Below are 7406 nucleotides of genomic sequence, written 5' to 3'. Positions count from 1 at the left end.
ACCACATCATCAGTGAGCAACTGGGTCGCAACACCTACAAGGAGCGATACCTCTTCCTCTACAGGTACACACATATGGATCACTCTGCAAGTACGCAGTAAAATTGTCAAAAATCTGTGTTTTTTTACGCTGGAAGCAGCTCTTCCGGGGGCCAAGCAATCACACCACTCGGAATGGTGACGTGCTCCAAACAGGCACGACAGGCACATAATGCTTCCAACAGCCATGCCCTGATTGTACACTGTACTAGTTCATGTTCAAAGAAAAGAAAAAACAATAGCCTATGCTACTTTTTAAGGTGTCACTGTGGAAACAGACAGGAGTGAGGAAGTGTAGGGCGCAGCAAGGTGACACGCAGGTCACACACTGTGTCAAGCCCATGACATGCCTATAAGTACTGTAACACCATAGCCACCAAGCCACCCCTCTAGTATTGTTTCCCCTGTTTTACAAAATGATTTATTTAGTAAAATATGTATTAACCATAACCCTCTTGTCCATGTTGTCAGAGAGCAGACAGTTTCTGTAGTTAAGAACTACACATACGATGACAGCCATGATGGTCCCTGTAGAAATGACACCTTCAAGAGAGAACCTTTTGTTGTCATGTTCTCCTCCAACTATGCCGGTAAGCGCTCTGAGGTGTGTGTGTGTGTGTGTGTGTGTGTGTGTGTGTGTGTGTGTGTGTGTGTGTGTGTGTGTGTGTGTGTGTGTGTGTGTGTGTGTGTGTGTGTGTGTGTGTGTGTGTGTCAGGGACCGAGTTGTTCGGAAGGAGAGACACAGGGAAAACTTTGTTGGTTTTAAAACATTGTTCTCTTTTTTTATTTCTTTTTCTTTCTTTTCTTTTTTCGTTGTTGCAAATTAATGTTTTAACAAAACAAATGTGCTCAACACAAAGGAAATTAAACTAAATAACAAAACAAACTGGGACTGAACAACACAACTGAAAACTTAACTAACCAGAATGACACAGGAGGTGGACATATATAGGGACGGGTCAGACCACTGTTAATACAACAGGGGGAAAAGACAAAGACTACAATTGAAACACACACTCAAAACCCCTGCCCCACCCCATGGTACAGAGGGACTGTGGTGCAGTCCAATTTCTCCAATTAGCTGTAGATCTGGAGCAGCTGATCCCCATTGCTTTGGCCAGCCCATCATGGCCATGTATGTTAGTCAGCACCTCCCACAGAACTGGTAACTCAAAGAAACTCAGTCAAATCAAATGCAAATAAACTCATAGAAAAACAAACAATAAATTATGTAATTTCAACGTGTTAATAAAGTCCAGCTTAAAATAAACACACTAAATATATAAACCAAAAAGGAAGAGTTACCATACATTATAGTCTATGTGTGGCTGCTGAGTCAGCCATCACAGTGTGTGTGTGTGTGTGTGTGTGTGTGTGTGTCTGTGCGTGCGTGTGCGTGCGTGTGCGTGTGTGGATCGATGAGGGAAATTCTTATAATTATATACTGTATGTGTGGTATGTCTACTCGTCTATCTAGAAACGGTTGGGTAGGACCACTACTGATTGACAAAAGGTATTGCAAAAAGGTGTGAAATGTATTTAGCCTCTGTTCAAACAGACCCTTGTAGCTCAACAGTATATTTTTCAGAGCTTATGCGAGGTACTGGGGTTCAAATCCTGGGTCGGACATGGTGTTTAGGGATAAAGTTAGACATGTAGTGGTGATGGTTAATATTGGAGTTAGAATCAGAGTTATAGGCTATTGTGGTGATGGTTAAGGAGTTAAAGAGTTCACAGATCGACGTTTCATTTAGGGTAAGGTTATTATCACTCCATCCAGGCAATACATGGCACGATTGGTCTTGTTCTACCTGCAGCCTACATGGATATTTATTAATACATTTGGCTAACTCCATGCTTCCTTTCGTGTCCTGTTATCACTGTCCTCTTTTCTTTGTACTGTAGCTATGTTCTACCACAAGAATATGTACAATTTTCAGACAAAGTTCACCACAACGTCCATCATACATATTGGCTTTGTTTCGTCTACTTTTAATTGTTCACTATACATTTGGCTCTTTGGAGCATATTCATTTTCTTTCAGCAATATTTCGGCTCAGTAGGCTCAGTAGTGAACCACACCGGAAGGGAACGCCGTTAGCGAGAGTTTGCCAAAATGGATAATAGTAATTATACATTTGCCACTTACTATGTCATTGCAGTCACTCGCGGTAATGTCCGTATTCCATATACTTAGCCACCCCAGGCACGTTAATATTTCCATGTCACAATCTGTATAAAGTGCTTTGGATTAAAGCGCTATATAAATGCACTATTTACCAACTCGGACGAGCTCCAAGGAAAATAGTGCAGCAGATTAACAACATAATCGTTCACTTTGTGATACAAGCATTACATTTGACACAAATACTTTGTACGGGTCACTCTGGTGGAAAAAGGCACTAACACTCAAAAAATTCAACATGGCCACATTTTTCAGCTTACATACACAGCTTACATTTCAGCTTACATACACACATAGTAGTCTGTGAGCCAGGACAAAAAATGTGGGCCATGGGTACTATCTGGGGGGAATAATTCTCATAGTGAGTTTTGGGAAGGTATACACCCCTAGTGCTAGAAAATATGTGATAGCATTGCAGCGGTGGTAGCTTTCTGTGTTATCACTCCATCCATTCATAACCCCATGCCAAAACACACTTTTAAAAATTATAGAATGAACGAATGAGGCATTCCACTTCAAACTGATGGTTTTCTCATTATTGACCCTCATTATTGGCTCTTATTGGAAAATGGTGGCCATAGCTCAGACAATATGTTTTTCAGAAAAGTTGTTAAAATTAGCTAGAAATATATATATTGACTATACATTACTCAAGGTGTATTTCTGTTTTCATGAAAGATGTTGAGGCAAGTTCACACCAATGCAACTAGTCGCAACTTGCAACCAGTTGCAAGGCATTTCAGCGGTTTGGACTGGCCGGTTGCAGGCCTGTGCCTTTGGGGAAATGTTTGCAAGTTGTTGCAAGTATTGCAGTTGCACAATTGTGTTGTGTATCATTGGAGTGGACTGGCTTACACAAAGGTTTCCACTGTAAATAGAAATAAATGTATAGCCTACCCAGATTCTAAGGAAATTATGAATTTCAATAAACAACATTTTGTGTGTGTAATGCATGGGATAACTTTTTACTTTACCAACATGAATATCACCTTTGCAGCAGGTGCTTTTTCCACAACAGTTGTTTACATGCGAAGCACCTCTATGTCTTGCAGAATCGCTAATTCATTAATTTTTTTACCTACACTAAGTGGGACAAATCGAATACCATGCAGGTTCCACCCTCAGTTCATGTAGTCCGTAAGCTATAGGACCCCAAATATACCATCTAGGGGGAATAATTCTCATGGTGATTTTTGGGAAGGTATACACCCCTCGTGCTAGAAAAGATGTGAATATTGCAGCGGTGGTAGCTTTCTGTGTGTTATCAATCCATTCATAACCCCATGCCAAAACGCACTTTTCAAATTTAGCCTATACCTGTACTTAGAACCGAAGCATTCTACTTCAAACTGACGATTCTCTCTTATTATTGACCCACTCTTTTTGAAAAACGGTGGGCATAGCTCAGACTATAAATGTTCTGCATTACTGGCAGTGACAACATAGTGACGATACATTACATAAGATGTACTTCTGTTTTCAAGATGTTACACAAAGGTTCCTCTGTAAATAACCTAAAGATGCAATACCATGATTACATAGATTCTAATGAAATTATGAAATCTGAAAAAATATGTTGCTATAAATATAAAGCTAAAGTCTAAAATGACGCTGATGCTTTCCCGTATTGAATGGGTTAACATTACATACTGTACATGAATATCACCTTTGCAGCAGGTGCTTTTTCCACCTCTATGGCTGGCAAAATTGCTAACTCATTCATTCATTCTTGAGTAAATATTAAGAATCTCGATCAGAACGGACACCACGACCATGTGTTACATCAACAAGCAGGGAGGCTTGACCTCCCTGGTGTTGGATGGTCTAGCACGCGAGATGACGCTATGGTGCGACTCGCGGCCTGCGCCCATACGGGCCTTCCATGTGCCGGGCCTCCGGAACGTCGAAGCGGACCTGCTGTCCAGTCACACACACGCACGCACGCAGTCTCCGGTACGGAGAGTGGTCACTCCATCCGAAGGTGGCAGACCAAATCTGGTGCAGGTTTGGCCGCCCTCAGGTCGATTTGTTTGCCTCCAAAGAGAACGCGAAGTGTTCTCGCTTTTTCTCGGTGAAGGCGAGGGACCTCTCCATGGGCATGGAAGCTCTGGCACACAGTTAGCCGGACGTGGGAAGACCTATGCCTTCCCACCAATAGAGCTGATCCACCCTACGTTGGAGAGGGTCAGGGATTGTCGGTGTTGCTGGTGGCTCCAGCTTGGGGCACGTGGAGGTCAGAGATAACCCCTCTCCTTTACGACGTGCCTTGGGCCCTCCCTGTCCGCAGAGATTTGCTGCGGCAGGGAGGGGACGAAGTGTTCCACGACCGTCCTCAGGACCTAGACGTATGGGTCTGGCCCGTGAGAGGGCGAATTTGAGCTTGTGTGGCCTTCCCCCTGACGTGGTGGCTACCATCCAGGGAGCAAGGGCCGTGTCCACAAGGAATGCTTACGATGTCAGATGGAATATGTTCGCATCATGGTGTTTGGAACAGTCACCAGTGGTGGTGGCTTTCCAGGCCTCGGTGTGTAGCATTCTCACTTTCCTGCAGAGGAGGTTAGATCAGGATCTATCCTTTTCAACAGTGAAGGTGTATTTGGCGGCTATTTCCGCTTGCCACGAAGATTTTGATGGCAAGACGGTGGGCCAACATCCCTTGGTGCGGCGCTTTATGTGCGGCGCCAGGAGAGCTAGGCCGGTTAACAGGCCACTGTTCCCGGCCTGGGATCTGACGGTGGTGCTGGATGCACTGTGCTGTCCCCTGTTCCCACACACACACGCACGCACGCACGCACGCACGCACGCACGCACGCACGCACATGCATGAACAAGTCTTACAAATCACTCACACATGCATGCATGCATGCATACTGTACATACATACATACATACATACATACATAGTAGGCTAGTACACTAGACGTACAGTATACTGAATTCTGTCCTCTCTGTGTTTGTAGGATTGTGGCAACCAGCGGCATGATGGTGAAAGGAGTTGTGCCTGGCAGTGCTCAAGTCTATGACTTCATGCAAGACCTGCATCTCAGCCACAGTCAGGTGGATCTGAAAAAACTAATCTGATAGCTTGAATAATGTATATAATGCATGTTTACACACCATCAACACATGATGGGAGTAACCAGCGATATAGGCTGCATTTTCTGTCTGAAGACATAGGCTAATGTTAAGTGATGGTACTGTATTTTCTCTTTCCCACAGGCTTTGGCTGTCAGTGACCATTTCCCTGTAGAGGTGGAGCTGATTGGCTAAGCCCCTGCCGCCTGAGCCCACTTACAACACCCAATCAATGAATTTGAATTGACTTTGTTCTCTTCAGATGCAATGAATTACATGACAATAAAATGCAATCAATGGTGCTTTTACTGTTATGTCTGGATTACACTGATATAAAAAGTTGTTCAACTTTGGGTGTTGATCCTAAAACGAGTCACAGTTCCAACATCATTGCTGGAGCATTGGTTCAGTTGCTATTAGTCTAGATTAAACTAGGACCCAGGGCAACAAATTGCTTTTATAGCTAAAATTATAATCAATATTATTAAGATATTATCGTCAAGATTTGCCAGTATTATACTGTAAATAGCAACACAAGTATATCAGTGCTTTCATAGAATACCTAGTACATGAACCCACTTGGTAGGACAAGGTGCGTAGGAGAGAGTGAACACCCAACGCATAGGAAGAGGAAAGAATCTTGCACTGTCTTCACTTACAATGTATTTTCTGCAATGCATATTTGGTGTAAGTGAAGGCTTTTTTCCTCTTGAATAGAATACCAACATGTTGACAATTTCCAAATACAGTGGATAATCTAAATCAAGTATTCCAAAATGACAGGTCAATATTGGACCATTTTAACAACACTATTAGTCTATGACAAGCAAGTTATGTTCAAAGAGGTTTATTTGCAAAGAATGTAAAACACACCAGGAAAATAACATAATCTTCACAGTAAAAGGAGTTGCTCATTATGACATTGCCCATGTCATCTAGGTTGGTAGGAGGGGTGTTTAAACCATCCAAAACAAATATACTGTATTTTGACCAATAAGACCAATATACAACTACAGTGGTTAGCACTTGATAATGGCAGTAATACCATCTGAGTGCCTCTGTGGTACCACAGAGGCGCCACTACTACTTGGTGGTGCCACATTTGACACCTTTTTTTAAGGTGTAGTGTGGCTGATCGGCCACCATGTGGCGCATGTGAGTCCATGAACCCTACAGTACATTATTAGCAACAGGTAGGCCGTATTGTCTAGCCCCTTTTCCTTCAGTTTCGTTCCCATCAAGTGGATCTAAATAATCTCTGCTTCTTAAAAAAGATCTATTGGTAGTAAGTAAGAAAAAAAATTACCGACATCTGATTTGGCGCAGTATTTTTATAATCAGAGTTTAAAAGTCGGTACTATTTTCTTAGCAGCGCAGTAATACTTTCAAAGGGGTGGTGCGGTTTTTGGCACGTGATTCCCGTTACAACCAATGGGGTCGCCTCTTCCGCCTCACCATTTCCTGCAACAACTGCCAATCTGCCATAGCAACGGTAACGTCCGAAGAAAATAAATCAAAACAAAGAAAATATCCTTCAAAAGCACGTCAAAAGGACTCGAAACGATGCTATATGAATCTCATGTCTGTCCAGAAAGAAGAGGTTCAGGAATTTACACGGACAAGATGGGATACATGTACAACAAGCCATGGATACACGACGGTCGTCTGTCCCGACCAAACTTCAACCAGGTGTTTGCACTTTTCCATTTACAGCCCGTACATCTACATAAACGTTCAGATTTCAAATATAAAGTGCTTACCGCATGGCCATTGATGTTACAATTCTGTATGGTCCCGCAGAAGTACCCGTATATTCTGTATTGTTCAATAAAGAGTATTCTTAACCGATCGGTGGCCATTTTCTCATAGATTTATAATGTATCATAGTGCAATACACCTCCCATCCGATAGGGTCGTGTGGTTAAAGGATATGGTGAAAATGGCCACCGATCGGATTAACAGGCTTTTTATTGAACAATACGGAAGACACAGGTACTTCTCTGGGCCCGTACATAATTGTAACATCCATGGCCATGGGTAAGCATTTTAACATGAGAGACTGAAATAATTTATTGTGTTATCAGATAAAAACATCTATTGAAAATAGC

The sequence above is a fragment of the Gymnoscopelus microlampas genome (assembly GCF_963454915.1).
Source record: "Gymnoscopelus microlampas genome assembly, chromosome: 11".
NCBI classification, from domain to species: domain Eukaryota; kingdom Metazoa; phylum Chordata; class Actinopteri; order Myctophiformes; family Myctophidae; genus Gymnoscopelus; species Gymnoscopelus microlampas.
This window is presented reverse-complemented; position numbering follows the sequence as displayed.